This window comes from Sapajus apella, unplaced genomic scaffold (assembly GCF_009761245.1).
Source record: "Sapajus apella isolate SASKATOON/1434 unplaced genomic scaffold, GSC_monkey_1.0 scaffold27, whole genome shotgun sequence".
Lineage (NCBI taxonomy): Eukaryota > Metazoa > Chordata > Mammalia > Primates > Cebidae > Sapajus > Sapajus apella.
In genome coordinates, this window is record NW_022436967.1 from 15,185,389 (window position 1) to 15,205,735 (window position 20,347).

The window sequence follows — 20,347 nt, forward strand, 5'->3', positions numbered from 1 at the left end:
AGGTTTTTGTGCCTCTATCTTATTCAGTTCCATTCTGATCTTGGTTATTCTTGTCTTCTGCTAGTTTTGTTGTTTGCTTGCTCTTGGTTCTCTAGCTCTTTTAGATGTGATGTCAGGGTGTTGATTTGAGATATTTCTAGCTTTTTGATTTAAGCATTTAGTATTCTTAATTTCCCTTTTAACACTGCTTTAGCTGCATCTCAAAGATTCTGGTATTTTGTCTCTTTGTTCTCATTGGTGTCAAATTTTTTATTTCAATTAGTGAAATTCACTACATTAATATATTTAAGAGAAAATATATTATCATTTTATGAATGCAGAAAATATATTTGATGATATTTAACATCCACTTTTAGAAACTTAATATAATACATAGTATTTATGAGAAATATAAAGATTCTTTAATAAGGAAAAATTGAAGTATTGCTTTTGTGATCAGAAAGATGACTGAAACAAAAATGTATACTTCATCCAAGATTTTAAATGTGTATTACATAATAAATGATGAAAGAATATACCAGCCATAGACTAGATGAAAATACTTGCGGCTGGGCATGGTGGCTCACTTCTGTAATCCCAGCACTTAGGGAAGCCAACAAAGGCAGATCACGAGGTAAGGAGATCAAGACCATCCTGGCTAACATGGTGAAACTCGATCTCTACTAAAAATACAAAAAATTAGCTAGGCATTGGTGGGACATATGTGTAGTCCCAGTCACTCAGGGGGCTGAGACAGGAGAATTGCTTGAACCTGGGAGGCAGAGGTTTCAGTAAGCTGAGATCACACCACTGCACTTCAGCCTGGACAACAAAGTGAGACTCCGTCTCAAAAAATAAATAAAGAGAAAAATAAAAAAGAAAGTATTTACAATGACTTAACAAACACATGAATATTAACTAGAATATAGAAAGAGCTCTTATACATGAATAAGAAAATGACAATCGATAGAAAAATAGGCTGAGAACATAAACAGACAAGTCACAGAACAGGTAAACTAAATGTTAAAAACATGTAAAGATATTTTACCTCAGCAATAATAAAAGAAATTCCAATTAACATAATGACAGCATACCATTCCCATTTCCATCAAATGGAAAAAAATATGTCTTATTTTCTAAAGGCAAACAAAACAAAACAAAACAAACAAACAGAAACAGTGACCTATAGCAAACATGGTAAAAAGTTAATACCTTTTGAATCTTGGAGGTATATATTGAATGTTACATATTTTGTATATATGTTGGATCCTTATATGTTTTGTCTTATTTCCTGGGTTTGAAATGATTCCTAGTCTAAAATTTAAATTTCCATGTAACATTACAAAATGTTTTGTATTTGAGGTGAGAGAGACTTAATTGTGACTCTATACTTACTATATGTGTAAACTTTTACAAATTGTATACCTTTTCTAAACCTTCATTTACTCATTTATTGAATTGGATACATATCTGTCTTATATGATTATTTGTAAGTATTAAAAGGAAATTAAAATGCTAACAATGGCAGGCCTCAAGTGACATTCTACAAATGTTTTCCTTTCTTTTTCATAAGAAATTATTGAAAGCAGATTATTTTACATGCTCCTTTAACTTTCAGCATCTCTTCATTTCTTGATCCGCAAAGTGGAGTGATAGCATTTCATTCACCTACGCTAGGTAGCTGTGTGAAACTCCTGTGAGACCTGCCTTTGGCTGCTCATTTCAGGTAGAGTAGAAGTGATGCAGGATTTTTCTCAGCCCCTTCTGGACTCCCAGCAAGGGTGCCCTGTCTACTTGCCCCACCATGTTCAGCCTCCAGCAGGAGGAAGCATGGGAGTGAGTAGGTGCAGGGTCCGGCGGGTGACTCAGTTGTCACAGGAGCAAGCTCCAAGTTGAGCCTGCAGCCAAACCAGGCATGTCATCTTGAGGGGAACACAGTGGCACCCAGGCAAGGGTGCCAGTGACCCCAAAGCCCCAGAGGGGATATTAGTGTGCTAATTAGTTCTTTTGGTTCCACTGTCCACAATGCAATGAACAGCGGCATGTTAGCAGCTCAGTCAGCCCCTGGCACAGTCAGGTGAGTTGGCTTCCCTCCATAGCAAGGCAAAGGGCCAGGGTGACAGCTTTTCTGAGTACCCATACTTGGTGGATCCAAAGCTCTTGTCCAGCATCCGAAAAGAATGAGATCACATTTGATTACTGAAGAATGTTGAGGGCAGATAATTTTGTTGAGCAATAAAAACAGCTCTTAGCAGAGAAGGGAGCTGGAGAGGAGATGGAAGGACAGGTCATTTTCCCCTGAAGTTAGGAGGCCTCTTCCCTGAAGTCAGATCATCTCCTCCCCACCAGACTGTCTCCACTTCACTGAGTCTGTGTCTTTATAGGCACAGGGTCGGGGCAGGGTGGCCCATAGGCAGTATTAGAAAAGCAACATTCAATTGGTCAAAAGGCGTTATTCAGAAAGAACTAATTGGGAGAGACAGGGTAAACAGGAATAGAAGTTCTCACTCTGGTTTGCAGGTTTCAGGCTGTTTTGGGCTTGAAAGTAGGGTCTCATCAGGGACCTGCCCCTGTCTGCCTAGGATTTCTCTGCCTTCTGCCTCTATTAGAAGCAGGTCCTCCGGATGGCTGAGAAGTCCCTCCCTGAGCTGCCCTCTCCTCCACACTGTTAATCTCCTTCCCTCTGCATTTGGTCTCAGCCACACTGGCCTTCTTGCTGCCATTTGTCCGTGGCAGGCAAGTTGTTACTTAAAACTATTTCACTACTGTTATCTCTGTCTACAACACTTCCCAAAATATCCACATGGCCAACCCCCTCACTTCTTTCAAGTCTTTGCTCAAATGCCAACTTTTCAAGTTGAGTTATCCAAATCAGCCTATACAAGTTGCAACACTGCCCACCCAGCTATTCACTGTCTTGATTCCACTTACACGCTCTGCTGAGCGTTTTTTTCCACAGCACCTATCACCCTCTAACAGACTATATGACTTGCTTATCTATTATGTTTATTGTTTATGGTCACCCTTTCCATGTTACTACATAACCTCAATAAAAGCTGAGGTTTCTGTTTTCCCAATAATGTATTTCATGTACCCTGAACACTTCCTGACACATGAGAGGCACTTGATAAATATTTGTTGAATGAATGAATGTATGTGAAAAGCATATTCTTTGGGGAAAAATGACCTTAGAGTTTTAAGCAATTTGAGCTTTAATTGCACAAATAAATACCTCTTGTCTTTATGATATATGGAATTGCAGATAATATTGTAAGTATAAATACTAAAAATATTCACAGAAAGTTCCTAGAAATATACAACATCAACATATGTAATTTTTTATGTTGACTCTAACTACAAAAATAACACTTGTGGAAGATGAAGTGTTCTTAAGGAGCTGTGATATTTGCCAATAGTAGTCCTGTCAAAATCCTATGCTATCAAGAACAGAGACCCTCCCCTCCCCTCCCTCCCTCCGTCCCTTTCTCTTCCTTCCTTCCTTCCTTTCTTTCTTTCCTCTCTTTCACTCTTTCTCTCCCTGTTTCCTTTTTCTTGCTGATGTTGTGCAAAGGGCTGGCATTCTTATTGCTCTTTTTTCAGATTTAATCCTTATTTTAATAAAGTTTTCAAGCAAAAAATAAAATAAAAAAAAAGAACAGAGATAGGTGGTTTGTGGTTTGAGTGTGTATAAGAAAAGATGTAAATAGTTTGTCAAGTGATGAATCCTCAAAATATTGTCCCAGGCTTCCCAAAATAGTTGTTGCCTGATAAGTCCTAGATTTGTAGTTGATGAGTAATTGACTCCTTCTGTCAGAGGTGTCTGTGTTACAGCAACTCCATGTTGAATGGGTGCTGAATAAAGTAAGACTGAGACTCACTGGACTGCATTTCCAGGAGGTTAGACATTCTAAGTCACAAAATGAGATGGGAATTCAGCACAAAATACAGATTATAAAGACCTTGCTGATAAAACAGATTGCAGTAAAGAAGCAGGCCCAAACCCACCAAAACCAAGATGGCGACAAAAGCAACCTCTAGTCATCCTCACTGCTCATTGTACACTAACTATAATGCATTAGCATGCTAAAAGACTCCCAGCAGTGCCATGACAGTTTACAAATGCCATGGCAATGTCAGGAAGTTACCCTATATTGTCTAAAAAGGGGAGAAAGCCTCAGTTGTGGGAATTGTCCACCCTTTCCCAGAACAGTCATGAATAATCCACCCATTCTTTAGCATATAATTAAGAAATAACTGTAAGTATCTTTAGTCAAGCAACCCAGGCTGGTGCTCTGCCTATGAAGTAGCCATTCTTTTATGACTTCACTTTCTTAATAAACTTGCTTTCACTTTACTCTATGGATTCACCTAAATTCTTTCCTGTAAGAGATCCAAGAACCCTCTCTTGGGGTCTGGAATGGGACCCCTTTCTGGTAATATCTTAAAATGGTATTTCCAAAAGATTTTCTAGATAATTGCTGCAACAAGTAGTTGGAATTGTGTCTATAACCATCCAGTGGGAAAAATGCTCTCGCAGATGTTTATTTGTCATACCCTTTTTTGTTTGTTTGACTGACTTAAAATATATATAGCTACTTTGCATGTCAAATTACTTTATAAAATGTCAGTATAAAAATAAATTTAAATAGGACAGTCTGCTATAATTTTAAACAAGTGTTAGAATCCTATGCCAAGTGAAGACAAAGCTGTAAACGATTACTTGGTCACATCACTTGCAGTGTGGCAGGGAGGGCCCAAGCCATCCCCAGCACACATGTGGTCACTCAGGCACCACTGTGCTGTGTCTTGCCTTTTCTATGATCCAGAAAATGTCCAAGCATCTTGATCTTATTCATTTATTCTGCTTCTACCTGCTGTGACAATTAGAGATGCCCTTATGGTTGAATCAGAAGATTTTCCAGGCAACAAAGTAAACATTGTTGCTGCAATTTGTCCAGAAAACTTTTTTGTCTGGGGTGTGTGTTTTCTAGGTTCAGGCATCCAAGAAGGACATTGATAATGTGGAATCAAAGCAAATTATAACACAGTGAACATTTCAGAAGGAATTGACAGACAACTAACAGGATTATAAGCCTCTAATTTGGCTATGGTTTTCCACTCTACGTGGTTCTCTGTAAATAGACTTAATGAAAATTAAGTATCCCACTAACTGATATAGAGAGATTAAAAGGAAGCCAAAGATGTGTCTTTCTACCTTCAGTTCATTTACAATCTAATTTGAGAAAAATTACATGAGCACTTATGTTTTTAAGAAGACAAAATCTGATTAATAGTTTCTTAACAAATCATAAAGGTAGTCAACAGAAAGATACACCAAAATGGACTACAGTGCTTTGTGAAGGAGCTAGATTGGAAAGGAGGTAGCAGAAAACAAGTTATTTCACTGCTGGTGTTGGAGAGAAGACGAGCATGCATTCTTAGCGGTACCTCAACATGAAGGACTGTGGCACCCTGCCAGCAGTTGTTGGGTTTATGTTGTGGATGCACACATATGCAAATTTCAGCTGGCTCTTCTCCATAGTAAACTACCTCATCTCACCTATCTCTCATCAAAAGTCTTCAATGCCTGCTACTCAACTATCTCATCATGAGCACCTCCCAGTCCTGCATCCCCACCACACCTTTTAAGCCACATCAAGGCCCCAGAATTAGAAATATTAGTGCTCTTTACTAATCATGAGAACCAGTTTAGCACACTGTTTTTTCTCATAAAATAGAAAATGTAAGGTCACTATAACAATGAGTTTGATCCTCGCAGCTTATCAAGGGGCCAAGGAATGAACAACCAGTGTGGCGGTTACCTCCCTGGTTGCTTACGCCAGCAAATCATACTCCCCTAGTTCAAAATTCTGGCTGTACCATTTCCTGGAGCTCTGACACTGAGTATATTTCTGAGCTTCAATGTGCTTATTTAGGAAATGGAGGTAATAATGGTACCTCACAAGGTAATTGTGAAGATTTAATTGGTTAATACCACTAAAATGCTTTGAGCAGGGCCCTATCTAAGCAACTGCACTATTTCTATTAATAATTTTATTAATGAGTGAACTGAGAAGAGAGTCATATGGCTTATTCAAATCAACCACCTCCTTCGATAGAAACATTTTCAGTTTTAAAATTTATAATGTCAGTTTAATTTTTTTTAACTCAGTACTTTAAGATAAATCTTCAGCCCATGCCAGCCAAAGGCAAATTCTAGGATCTCTTAAGGCCACTGAAAAACCAATCGGCACCCTGAAACTATAGGTATGCCGTACTTGTAGGCCAGAACTGTGGTTACTGCCTCCTGGCTGGGCCAATTCTGAAGGCAGAATGTGCTCAGAGGTTACAGGGATCTTTAAGCCCATTAGACTATTGGGAATTTGAAGATTTTCTTTTCACTGTCCCTAAACTATTGGGAGTTAACAAAATGTTTTTGGACCTCTCCTTGTTGCCTAAAATGGAAAGTCCACTGAATATTGGAGACTTGTTTCCATGGCAGTTTATCATTCGGACACACACGTCATAAGCATCTGTAGTTCCAGTGAAGTGTTAAGCAGAGGCTGTGAGAGAGACTGCTAGCTGCCCACCAAATATTTGTTCTTTTCTTTCCCAGCATGCACTGGTTGTTGAGGAGCAGCCCCCTCCCATCCCCCAGCAAGGAGCATTTTCCCAGACCTCTTACATCTGGGTAGAGACATGACACTAAATCCTGGAGAATGGAAAGTGGGCATAAGTGATATTTTGAAAATATTTTCCCGTGTGATTTCCACTCTTTTTCTACTCCCATCGACAGGCTGGATTTCAAGGCGGAGTAATCTTGAACGCTGAGTGTTTCATAAACTGGGTCCCTATGAGCTGCAGGCAGTAAAGCCCCAGGGGCTGACACTTCAACTTGATGCTAGTGAGGAATAAGTTTTTATTATGTTAACCCACAAAGAATTTGGGGTTTATTTGTTTCAGCATCTAGCATTACATTGTTGTTAATGAAGGGGTATAACTTAGAGTTTGCCCAGTAGCAAAGATGGCCAAACCACAGGCATAACTCAACGTTTACCACAGCCTTAAAAAAAATAGTCATGTAGATATCACACTAAATAGTACAATGAGAAAATCTCAGACTACTATAAAATGTTACCACAAAGTCTGGTTTCATTGTCTTCCAAAGGGATCCAAAGATACAAATTTTGCAAATGTTCATGAATTTAAGCATTTTCCAGACCAATGAGTTTCAGATAGGTTTTGAATAAACATTCAATTGTCTGGGTGCTTATTTCAAAACAAAATAAATCTCCATCCTTTTAAAGGCCTTTATATTAATTATAACTATTATCGTAGTGGTTATTGGATGAAACCATCTATAACTAGAGGAATATGAAGCAGTAGCTATACAATTTCTTAGGAGAGGGTGAAATGTTTGGGTCTTCCTCAGGCCAATTTCTCATTGTAATTATTTCTGAATCATTACCTTATGGCAACTTTCACCACAACAGAAACCCAGTTCTGTATGACTTTTAAAAGAGATAGAAGAGTACCTGTCAAAAATAATTATTATGGCCTAGAAAGAGTGAATGTCTGACTTTAGTCAAAGAAAATGTTTATGTGAAGGAAAACGTAAGAATTTAATAGATTTAGTGCCATTATAAAGAATGATTATACATGATTGATGTCTGTAAATTCTAGTAAAAACCATGCATTCCACCTTCCTTAGTAGACCCTGTCTCCAAATAAATGCTTAGTAAAAAGTCAAATACCTCAAAAGGAAGGATGTTACTGTCCTCCTGTTAAATCAGCTTTATAAGCCATTTGCTTAACTTGTCCAGTGTCTTGTCAGGTGTGTCCTGTGTTTACCATACTTGTCAGCATTTGTTCTCATCTTTCACTCAGTTGTACCTTTTAATGCACTGACAGACTCCTTCATCAAATTTAATGGGCTCTTTCATACAAAGGAATAATTAACTAATCAGATCTTTTTGCAATAATCCTAAGAAACCAATTTCCCTGGGGTTTCCCCTGACTGTTAAAAGCAATCTCCAGGCCTGTAAATGAGAGTGGTGCCTACATTACTGGGTATTGGTCACTCCCGTGAAGCCAAGACTTTCACACACAGGTGACCTTTCATTGAAAATATTCACTTCAAGTTCTTTCTCTCCTCATCTTTTCCTTGTTAGTTTTAAATAAGCAAATTGCTTTGTGTTTTTTATTTCAAGTTAATAACTGGGATTTTTCTCTGAAAAATACTCCAAAACTTAATTTAAAAGTAAAGTTAGAAAAAAGGTAGCATTCTTACAAACATTTTGTCAATGTATACATTGAGAAACATTTCAAACATAAAGTGCTGTTATATTTTATTTCTAGAGCATGAGAAGAGCTCCAATTTTATGACAATAAAATACAGAATCAGATCTCTGCCACTGTATTGATTGACCATTTGTTTTAAACTCCTTCATTTTGCTAAAAGCCTACCAAATGCATTTTAGAGGAATTACACCCTTTCACTGACTATCCATTCATATAATTCACATATAATTGACACCAGCCAATTTCAAGGATGACCAATCAAAGTACTGTAACTCTCTAGTGGTAAAAATAGGTTAAGACAGCACTTTCCAATCTTACCCTTAGCATAGTTCACATAAAAACTGATATTAATTAGACTATCACATGAAGCTGCTGATGGCCAGAGGTGGCTAGTCAGGTGTTTCGGGCTATCTCAGGCTCTGCTTGCTAAAGATATTCAATACTTAGCACAGATACAACTTATTCAAGGCATTTCAGTATTATTGCAATACTGTAGTGTGTTTGGTCACATATGAAAGTAGTAGTTTAAGGCAGGTGCTAACAAGACAAGACTGGTTCAAGATGATGCGATTCAATTTCAGTTTGGATTAGAGAGAAAGCTAGAAACTATTTTCCTAAACACTTGCTGTGCTAACGATGTGAGCCTGGTAAAGCCAGGTCTACTCTGTGTGGCCTAAAGATACTGACTTTATGTGAATGCGTTAGTGCCTCAGAGAAAAGGAGGCATACCCCTGAATGTTTCATTTATATGAGCCAATAAATGCCATCTTGTACTTAAGCCACTTTCTGCAATACACAGTCGTAGTTGTAACTGGTAGATGTCTTCATGGATCACATTATTCTGAAATATCTGGTCAGCTGTCTTCTCCCCAACTGCACTATAAATTTGCTAAAGATAAGAGCTATGTAATTAGCCAAATTTATATGCCCAGCAAAGTACATGGGCCATATGATGAGGTGGTACTTATCAAGATATATGCTTGTGAAAATGAATTTACAAATGTGTATTTTAATTAAAAACTATGAATGTAATAGAATCAAATTTTTGGCTTGCTTATCCCATAGATTTCTGAGCAACTTTATAAATAAGGCGTTAAGTATTTGGATGCCTCAGAATACAGCATATGAGAGGAAACGATAAAGAGGTAAATGACTTCACTTACAAATTGTATTACTGAATTTATTATTATTTTTTAATTTATTTTATTGCATTTCAGGTTTGGGGGTACATGTGGAGAACATGCAGGATCGTTGCATAGGTACACATGGCAGCGTGATTTGCTGCCTTCCTCCCCTTTACCTATATCTGGCATTTCTCCCCATGCTATCTCTCCCCAGCTCCCCACCCGCTATTGTCCCTCCCCTATTTCCCCCCAACAGACCCCAATGCGTAGTGCTCCCCTCCCTGTGTCCATGCGTTCTCATTGTTCAACACCCGCCTATGAGTGAGAACATGTGGTGTTTGATCTTCTGCTCTTGTGTCAGTTTGCTGAGAATGATGGTTTCTAGGTTCATCCATGTCCCTACAAAGGACCCAAACTCATCGTTTTTGATGGCTGCATAATATTCCATGGTGTATATGTGCCACATTTTCCCTATCCAGTCTATCATCGATGGACATTTGGGTTGGTTCCAGGTCCTTGCTATTGTGAACAGTGCTGCAATGAACATTCGTGTGCACGTGTCCTTATAGTAGAACGATTTATAATCCTTTGGATATATACCCAGTAATGGGATTGCTGGGTCAAATGGAATTTCTATTTCTAGGTCCTTGAGGAATCTCCACACTGTCTTCCACAATGGTTGAACTAATTTACACTCCCACCAAGAGTGTAAAAGTGTTCCTATTTCTCCATATCCTCTCCAGCATCTGTTGTCTCTAGATTTTTTAACGATCGCCATTCTAACTGGCGTGAGATGGTATCTCAATGTAGTTTTGATTTGCATTTCTCTGATGACCAGTGATGATGAGCATTTTTTCATATATTTGTTGGCCTCATGTATGTCTTCTTTTGTAAAGTGTCTGTTCATATCCTTTGCCCACTTTTGAATGGGCTTGTTAGTTTTTTTTCTTGTAAATCTGTTTTAGTTCTTTGTAAATTCTGGGTATCAGCCCTTTGTCAGATGGGTAAACTGCAAAATTTTTTTTCCATTCTGTTGGTTGCCAAGTCACTCTAATGACTGTTTTTTTTTGCTGTGCAGAAGCTGTGGAGTTTGATTAGGTCCCATTTGTCTATTTTGGCTTTTGTTGCCAGTGCTTTTGGTGTTTGGTAATGAAGACCCTGCCTACGCCTATGTCCTGAATGGTTTTGCCTAGATTTTTTTCTAGGGTTTTTATGGTGTTCGGTCTTATGTTTAAGTCTTTAACTCATCTGGAGTTAATTTCAGTGTAAGGTATCAGGTAGGGGTCCAGTTTCTGCTTTCTGTCCATGGCTAGCCAGTTTTCCCAACACCGTTTATTAAACAGGGAATCCTTTCCCCATTGCTTGTTTTTGTCAGGTTTGTCAAAGATCAGATGGTTGTAGATATTTTGTGTTGCCTCCGAGACCTCTGTTCTGTTCCATTGGTTTATATCTCTGTTTTGGTACTAGTACCATGCTGTTTTGATTACTGTAGCCTTGTAGTATAGTTTGAAGTCTGGTAGTGTGATGCCTCCCACTTTGTTCTTTTTGCTTAGAATTGGCTTGGCTATGCAGGCTCTCTTTTGGTTCCATATGAAGTTTAAGGTGTTTTTTTCCAGTTCGGTGAAGAAGGTCATTGGTAGGTTGATGGGGATAGCGTTGAATCTATAAATTACTTTGTGCAGTATGTCCATTTTCACAATATTGATTCTTCCTAACCATGAACATGGAATGTTTCTCCATCTGTTTGTGTCCTCTCTTATTTTGTTGATCAGTGGCTTGTAGTTCTCCTTGAAAGGTCCTTTACGTTCCTTGTTAGTTGTAATCCTAGGTATTTTATTCTCTTTGTGGCAATTGTGAATGCCAGTTCGTTCTTGATTTGGCTCTCTTTAAGTCTGTTATTGGTGTATAGGAATGCATGTGATTTTTGCACATTGATTTTGTATCCTGAGGCTTTGCTGAAGTTGCTTATCAGTTTCGGGAGATTTTGGGCTGAGACGATGGGGTCTTCTAGATATACAATCATGTCATCTGCAAATAGAGACAATTTGACTTCTCCTTTCCTATTTGAATACCCTTTATTTATTTTTCTTGCCTGATTGCTCTGGCTAGAACTTCTAGTACCATATTGAATAGGAGTGGTGAGAGAGGGCATCCTTGTCAAGTGCCAGGTTTCAAAGGGAATGCTTCCAGTTTTTGCCCATTCAGTATGATATTGGCTGTTGGTTTGTCATAAATAGTTTTTATTGTTTTGAGATACGTTCTGTCAATACCTAGCTTATTAAGGGTTTTTAGCATAAAGTGCTGTTGAATTTTGTCAAAGGCCTTCTCTGCATCAATTGAGATAATCATGTGGTTTTCGTCTTTGGTTCTGTTTATGTGGTGAATTATGTTTATAGACTTACGTATGTTGAACCAGCCTTGCTTCCCTGGGTTGAAGCCTACTTGATCATGGTGGATAAGCTTTTCGATGTGCTGTTACAATCAGGTTGCCAGTATATTATTGAAGATTTTTGCGTCTATGTTCATCATGGATATTGGCCTGAAGTTTTCTTTTCTTGTTGAGTCTCTGCAGGGTTTTGGTATCAGGATGATGTTGGTCTCATAAAATGATTTGGGAAGGATTCCCTCCTTTTGTATTGTTTGGAATAGTTTCAGAAGGAATGGTACCATCTCCTCTTTGTATGTCTGGTAGAATTTGGCTGTGAACCCGTCTGGACCTGGGCTTTTTTTGGGTGGTAAGCTCTTAATTGCTGCCTCAGCTTCTGACCTTGTTATGGGTCTGTTCAGGGTTTCGGCTTCTTCCTGGTTTAGGCTTGGGAGGAGGCAAGTGTCCAGGAATTATCCATTTCTTCCAGGTTTACTAGTTATGTGCATAGAGTTGTTTGTAATAATCTCTGATGATGGTTTGAATTTCTGTGGAATCTGTGGTGATATCCCCTTTATCGTTTTTTATGGCATCAATTTGGTTATTCTCTCTTTTCTTTTTTATTAATCTGGCCAGTGGTCTGTCTATTTTGTTGATCTTTTCAAAAAACCAGCTCCTGGATTTATTGATTTTTTTTGAAGGGTTTTTTGTGTCTCTAGCTCCTTCAGTTCTGCTCTGATCTTAGCTATTTCTTGTCTTCTGCTAGGTTTTGAGTTTTTTTAATCTTGCTCCTCTATCTCTTTCGTTTTGACAATAGGGTTTCAATTTTAGATCTCTCCTTTCTTCTCACGTGGGCACTTATTGCTATATATTTTCCTCTAGAGACTGCTTTAAATGTGTCCCAGAGATTCTGGTATGTTGTGTCTTCATTCTCGTTGGTTTCGAAGAACATCTTTATTTCTGCCTTCATTTCATTGTTTATCCAGTCAACATTCAAGAGCAAGGTGTTCAGTTTCTATGAAGCTGTGTGGTTCTGAGTTCGTTTTTGAATTCTGAGTTCTAACTTGATTGCACTGTGGTCTGAGAGACTGTTTGTTATGATTTCCATTCTTTTGCATTTGCTGAGGAGTGATTTACTTCCAATTATGTGGTCAGTTTTAGAGTAGGTGTGACGTGGTGCTGAGAAGAATGTATATTCTGTGGATTTGGGGTGGAGAGTTCTGTAAATGTCTATTAGGTTTGCTTGGTCCAGGCCTGAATTCAAGTCCTGGATATCCTTGTTAATTTTCTGTCTGGTTGATCTGTCTAATATTGACAATGGGGTGTAAAAGTCTCCCACTATAATTGTGTGGGAGTCTAAGTCTGTTTGTAAGTCATTAAGAACTTGCCTTATGTATCTGGGTGCTCCTCTGTTGGGTGTGTATATATTTAGGATCATTAGTTTTTCTTGTTGCATTGATACTTTTACCATTATGTAATGTCCTTCTTTGTCTCTTTTGATCTTTGTTGCTTTAAAGTCTATTTTATCAGAGATGAGAATCACAACTCCTGCTTTTTTTTGCTCTCCATTTGCTTGGTAAATCTTCCCCCATCCCTTTATTTTGAGCCTTTGTGCATCCTTGCATGTGAGATGGGTTTCCCGAATACAGCACACTGATGGGTTTTGGCTTTTTATCCAATTTGCCAGTCTGTGTCTTTTGATTGGGGCATTTAGTCCATTTACATTTAGGATTAATATTGTTATGTGTGAATTTGATACTGCATTTTGGTGCTAGCTGGCTGTTTTGCCTATTAGTTGATGCAGATTCTTCATTGTGTTGATGCTTTTTACCATTTGGCATGTTTTTGGAGTGGCTGGTACTGGTTGTTCCTTTCTATGTGTAGAGCCTCTTTCAGGAGCTCTTGTAAAGCTGGCGTGGTGGTGACGAAATCTCTGAGTACTTGCTTGTTCACAAAGGATTTTATTTTTCCTTCACTTATGAAGCTTAGTTTGGCTGGATATGAGATTCTGGGTTGAAAGTTCTTTTCTTTAAGGATGTTGAATATTGGCCCCACTCTCTTCTGGCTTGTAGGGTTTCTGCTGAGAGATCTGTTGTCAGTCTGGTGGGTTTCCCTTTGTGGGTAACCCGACCTTCCTCTCTGGCTCCCCTTAGCATTTTCTCATTCATTTCAACCTGGTGAATCTGACGATTATGTGCCTTGGGGTTGCTCTTCTTGACGAATATCTTTGTGGTGTTCTCTGTATTTCCTGGACTTGAATATTGGCCTGCCTTGCTAGATTGGGGAAGTTCTCCTAGATAATATCCTGAAAAGTGTTTTCCAGCTTGGATTCATTCTCTTCATTGCATTCTGGTACACCTATCAAACGTAGATTAGGTCTTTTCACATAGTCCCACATTTCTTGGAGACTTTGTTCCTTCCTCTTTACCCTTTTTTCTCTGATCCTGCCTTCTCATTTTATTTCATTGAGTTGATCTTTGACCTCTGATATCCTTTCTTCTGCTTGGTCAATTCAGCTGTTGAAACTTGTGCATGCTTCATGAAGTTCTCATGTTGTGTTTTTCAGCTCCATCAATTCACTTTTATTCCTTTCTAATTTGTCCATTCTTGTTAGCATTTCATCAAATCTTTTTTCAAGGTTCTTAGTTTCTTTGCATTGGGTTAGAACATGTTCTTTTAGTTCACAGAACTTTCTTACTACCCACCTTCTGAAGTCTGATTCTGTCATTTCACCACACTCATTCTCCCTCCAACCTTGTTCCCTTGCTGGTGAGGAGTTGTGATCCCTTGTAGGAGGAGAGGTGTTCTGGTTTTGGGTGTTTTCATCCTTTTTGCACTGGTTTCTTCCCATCTTTATGGATTTATCCACCTGTTGTCTTTGTAGTTGCTGACTTTCAGGTTGGGTCTCTGAGTGGACGTTCTGCTTGTTGATGATGAAGTTATTTCTGTTTCTTAGTTTTCCTTCTAACAGTCTGGCCCCTCTGCTGTAGGACTGCTGAGGTCCACTCTAGGCCCTGCTTGCCTGGGGATCACCTGCAGCAGCTGCAGGACAGTAAGGGTTGCTACCAGTTTCTTCTTCTGCTATCTTTGTCCTAGAAGGATACCTGCCAAATGTCAGTCTTATCTTCCTTTATGAGCTGACTCTTTGGATATATAGGGGTCAGGGAGCTGCTTGAGGAGACAGTCTGTCCTTTATAGGAGCTCAAGTGCTGAGCTGTGAGCTTCATTGTTCATTCAGAGCTGCTGGGCAGGTACGTTTGGTTCTGCTGCAGCAGAACTCATAAACTGCTTTTTGTTCCCATGTGCTCTGTCCCAGGTAGTTAGGGCTTTATTTATGAGTTCCCGCTGTGCTGCTGCCTTTTTTTTTCAGGGCTTCCCTGCCCAGCAAGGGGGCAGCCTGGTCACTGTCTGCCTGCAGAGGCTTTGCTGAGCTGCTGTGGGCTCCGCCCAGTGTGAACCTCCCTGCAATCTTGTTTATATGGGTGTAGTTAGAACTGTCTCGGCAATGGTGGCCCGTCTCTGTATTGGCGGACTCTCTCTGTAATGGTAGGTTGCCTTAGCAATGGCAGGCAGCCTCAGTAACGGCGAGTTGCCTTGGCAAAGGCAGGCTCCCTCAGCAATGGCGAGTGCCTCTGTAATGGCAGACGCCCCTCCCCCACAGAACTGGACCATCCCAGGTTCAGCTGCGCTTGCTGTGAAGCTCTCAATCCAGAGAATTTCTGATTGCAGTTCTTTTGTGGGGGTGGTACTAGCCGAGCCTGATCACCTGGCTCCTTGCCTCAGAGCCTTTTTTTTTCTTTTTTAGTTGAACAGTCGACTCTATCCCAGTTGCCTGTTGAAAGGGCGCTGGGATCTGTGTGATTTCCCATGCGGCGAATCACTGCGCTGGCTTAAACAGTGACGCTGAGATTCGTGGTGCTTTTTCTGCCCAGGAATCTCCTGGCCTGTCTCTCTGTTCAGTCCCCTCTTTAATCAGATGAATGGGTGACTTCCCGGGTCTCCAATTACCAGCCAAAAGGGCACCTGGCCCAGTGTATTTTGTATGGAGAACTGCCAGCTGGGGCGCTGACAAAGCAGCCGTGCAGGGCAAAGCTGCTGTGCCAACCAAAAGAACTGTACCGGCCAAAACAGCTGCACTGGCGACCCATGGGTCTCCTCCGCCTGGGAATCTCTTGGTCCATTGGCAATAAAAATGAGGTGTCCACTCACCCTCTGCGATTTCACTGGGAGCTGTTCCTAAACGGCCATCTTGGATCTTCCCTCCGAGTTTATTATTTGGTCACTCAAAACTGCAAACATCTTTACCCAAATCAAATGGTCTTAAGGTTAAAGTAAACAAAAAATATCAACAAAATACTGAAACTCCTACTTTTCAATTCTGTTCTCTGTTTTTTTTATTCTATCCTCTCTCCCTAAATCATGCAATCTAATTGCTCTTCCTCTTCTTTTTTCTTCTTGTAAGAGAAGTCAATTCCTTTTTTGAGACAGAGTCTCACTCTGTTGCCAGGCACGAGGCTGGAGTGCAGTGGCACAATTGTGGCTCACTGCAACCTCTGCCTCCCAGGTTCAAGCAATTCTCCTGCCTCAGCCTCCCGAGTAGCTGGGACTACAGGCACACGTCACCACATCCAGCTAATTTTTGTATTTTTTGTAGAGATACGGTTTCACCATGTTGACCAGAATGGTCTTGATTTGTTGACCTTGTAATCCACCCGCCTTGGCCTCCCAAAGTGCTGGGATTACAAGCTTGAGCCACCACGCCCAGCCGAGAAGTCAATTCTTAATTCTAAAACTTGGAAGTGGTGGGTATATGGTCATGATGGTCAAAACCAACCAACCCACAAACAAGCTGGGTGTATTGCTTTTCAGATCTTCCCTTTAGCAAATCTATATTAATGATTAATAGTAAAATTATAATTAGGTTTGTTCTGGCTACTTTAAAGTTTATTCAAAAGGAAATTTAAATAAATTAGTGTCGACTTTCTTCCACAAATGATATTTTAAAGCTCCAGCAAGAATTTGGGAACTGGAGTTACACTGGAAGATTCACAGTGTTTTGAGCAAAGCAAGATTTTATTAAAACGATCTCACTATACAAGTTGAACAGCAGACTAAAGATGAAAAGGAGAAAGATAAAAGGTACTTTTTCAACATTTATCTCTACATGGTCCATAAACCAAGTCCCACGACTTTTCTGTTAGAACTATATGAAACATTCCTTGAATTATCTTGGGGTGATCTCCACTGGAAAACTGTTCAAAACTCTCAGCTGTCAGCTGTTTAGTAAAAGGGATCTAAGATTGTAGTGGTGACAGTGGGAAGGCAAACCAGTTTAAACAGGACAATCTTTAAAATGCTCAGGATGCAGTTGTATTGGGAAATGTTGGAACTGGAGTGAAAAATATTGTACTATGATAAAGTGAAAGATGAAGAGAAGATGTTTAAGGAGTCATTAGATCCCTAAGTCCCTAGATGCCTTCTCCTGCTTTACCAATTTAGGTGACTACTTTTTTCTGCCTCCCTGAAGAATAACTAAGGTTTATCATCTGGACAAAAAGATTCCAGGCACAGTTAAACAACTGAGTACCTAATGAAAACAGGAAATTAAGTGATATACATGCTGTTATTAGCTCTCCTGATCACCCTGAAACGAAGCTCAAGGTCGTCAATCTCATCCACATGTCCAATGCTTTCTATCACTTTTTACTCCCCCATATTTAATCATTAGCAGAGATCCCAGAATTGCCATCTGAGAAAAGCTGTTTCCATATAAGATAGAGACTAAACAAACCAAAAAGAATACAAGATATTTGGAAGAAATATAAACTACGCAGAGACATTTTTAAAAGGTAGTTATTTAAAAAGAAAATTATACAAGAAGAAGATAAGAAAATAAGTTGCAGCCATGAAATCAAATGGCATCCTCCAAGAAAAGAAATATGTGGAGAACAAAAAGCAGCTCTTAAAATGTAAAAAAAAAAAGGCGAGATCCAAGATGGCCAAATAGGAACAACTCTGGAGTGCAGTTCTCAGTGAGAAGAATGCATTGTGTGAGTGATCACTGTATTTCCAAATGAGGTTTTACTGCCCACAGACCAGGAGAGTCCCAGGCTAAAAAGTGCCACAAGTTTCCAGCATGGCTGTTTTAGCCGGTGCTGCAGGTCTCCACTCAAAAACTCACACAAATCTGGGCAGCTGTTTCAACAGGCTCCCAGAACATCTGGGATACAGAGTTGCCCATTCAACTGAAAAAAGGAGAGCTGAAACAGGGAGCCAGGTGATCTGGCTCAGTTGACCCTATGCCCCACAAAGACCAGCAATCTGAAATGCTCTGGATTGAGAGTTTCACAGCAGGTGCAGTTGGACCCAGGACAGTTCAGCTCGGTGGGAGGAAGGGTGTCAGCCATTGCCAAGGGAGTCCGCTGATGTCAAGGCAGTCCACCACTATGGAGGCAGTCCGCCATAAACAAGGGGGTCCATCATTACTGAGGCAGACCACCATTACCAAGCCATTTCTAATAGGAAGTTCACACAACAGCTAGGCAGAGCCCACAGCAGCTCAGTAATGCCTCTGCTGGAAGACCGTGGCTAGACTACCACCTTGCTGGGCAGGGCATCTCTGAAAAAAGGCAGCAGCACATCAGGAACTTATAAATAAAGCCCCAACTTCCCAGGACAGAGCACCAGGGGGAAAAGGTGCTTATGAGTTCCACTGCAGCAGGCTTAAACATACCTGCCCAGAAGCTGTAAATGGAAAAACGCAGCTCCCAGCTCATCACTTGAGCTCCTATAAGGGACAGACTGTCTCCTCAAGCAGCTCCCTGACCCCTGTATATCCAAAGAGGCACTTGTAAAGGAGAGCTCAGGCTGACATCTGGTGGGTACCCTTCTGGGATGAAGAAAACAGAAGAAGAAACTGGCAGCAACTCTTACTGTTCTGCAGCCTCCACAGGTGACACCCAGGCAAGCAGAGACTGGAGTGGGCCTCCAGGAGGCCTACAGAAAATGGTCCTGACAGTTAGAAGGAAAACTAAAAAACAGAAAGAAATAACTTCAGCATCAACAAAAAGGAAGTCAACTCAGAGACTCTATAAAGATCACAGGTAGATGAATTGACAAAGATGAGAAGAAGCAAGCACAGAAAGGATGAAAACAGCAAAAATCAGAATGCCTCTCCTCCTCCAAGGGATCACAACTCCACACCAGCAAGGGAACAAAGCTGGATAGAGAGCGAGTCTGATGAATTGACAGAAACAGGCTTCAGAAGGTGCGTAATAACAAACTTCTCTGAGGTAAAAGAACATTTTCTAACCCAATGCAAAGAAAATAAGAACCTTGAAAAAAATTTGATGAAATGCTAACGAGAAAAAAAACAGCTTAGAGAAGAATATAAATGACCCGATGGAGCTAAAAAACACAACAGGAGAGCTTCATGAAGCATACATAAGTTTCAATAGCCAGATCAACCAAGCAGAAAAAAAGGATATTAGACATTGAAGATCAACTCAATGAAATAAAACAAGAAAACAAGATTAGAGAAAAAAGAGTGAAAAAAATTAACAAAGCCTGCAAGAAATATGGGATTATGTGAAAAGACCTAATCTACCTTTGATAGGTGTACCTGGATGCGACGAAGAGAATTAATTCAAGCTGGAAAACACTGTTCAGGATATTACCCAGGAGAACTTCCCCAATCTAGCAAGGCAGGCCAACATTCAAGTCCAGGAAATACAGAGAACACCACAAAGATATTCCTCACGAAAAGCAACCCCAAGGCACATAATCATCAGATTCACCAGGGTTGAAATGAAGGAGAAAATGCTAAGGGCAGCCAGAGAGAAAGGTCGGGTTACCTACAAAGGGAAACCCACCAGACTGAGAGCAGATCTCTCCGCAGAAACCCTACAAGCCAGAAGAGAGTGCGGGCCAATATTCAACATCCTTAAAAAAAAGAACTTTCAATGTAGAATTTCATATCCAATACACTAAGCTTCATAAGCAAAGAAGAAATAAAATCCTTTATGAACAAGCAATTGCTTAGAGATTTGGTCACCACCAGACCTGCCTTACAAGAGCTCCTGAAAGAAGCACTAAACACAGAAGGGAACAACCTGTACCAGCCACTCCAAAAACATACCAAATGGTAAAGACCATCAACACAGTGAAGAAATTGTGTCAACTAACAGGCAAAACAACCAGCGAGCATCAAAATGGCAGGATCACATTCACACATAACAATATTAACCATAATGTAAATGAACCAAATGCCACTGTCAAAAAACACAGACTGGCAAATTGGATTAAAAGTCAAAACCCATCAGTGTGCTGTAACCAGAAAACTCATCTCACTTGCAAGAACGCACATAGCTCAAAATAAAGGGATAGAGGAAGATTTACCAAGCAAATGGAGAGGAAAAAAAGCAGAAGTTGCAATCCTAGTCTCTGACAAAATAGACTTTAAAGCAACAAATCAAAAGAGACAAGGAAGGGCATTCCGTAATGGTAAAAGGACAAATAAAACAAGAAGAGCTAATGATCCTAAATATATATGAACCCAATATAAGAAGCACCCAGATAC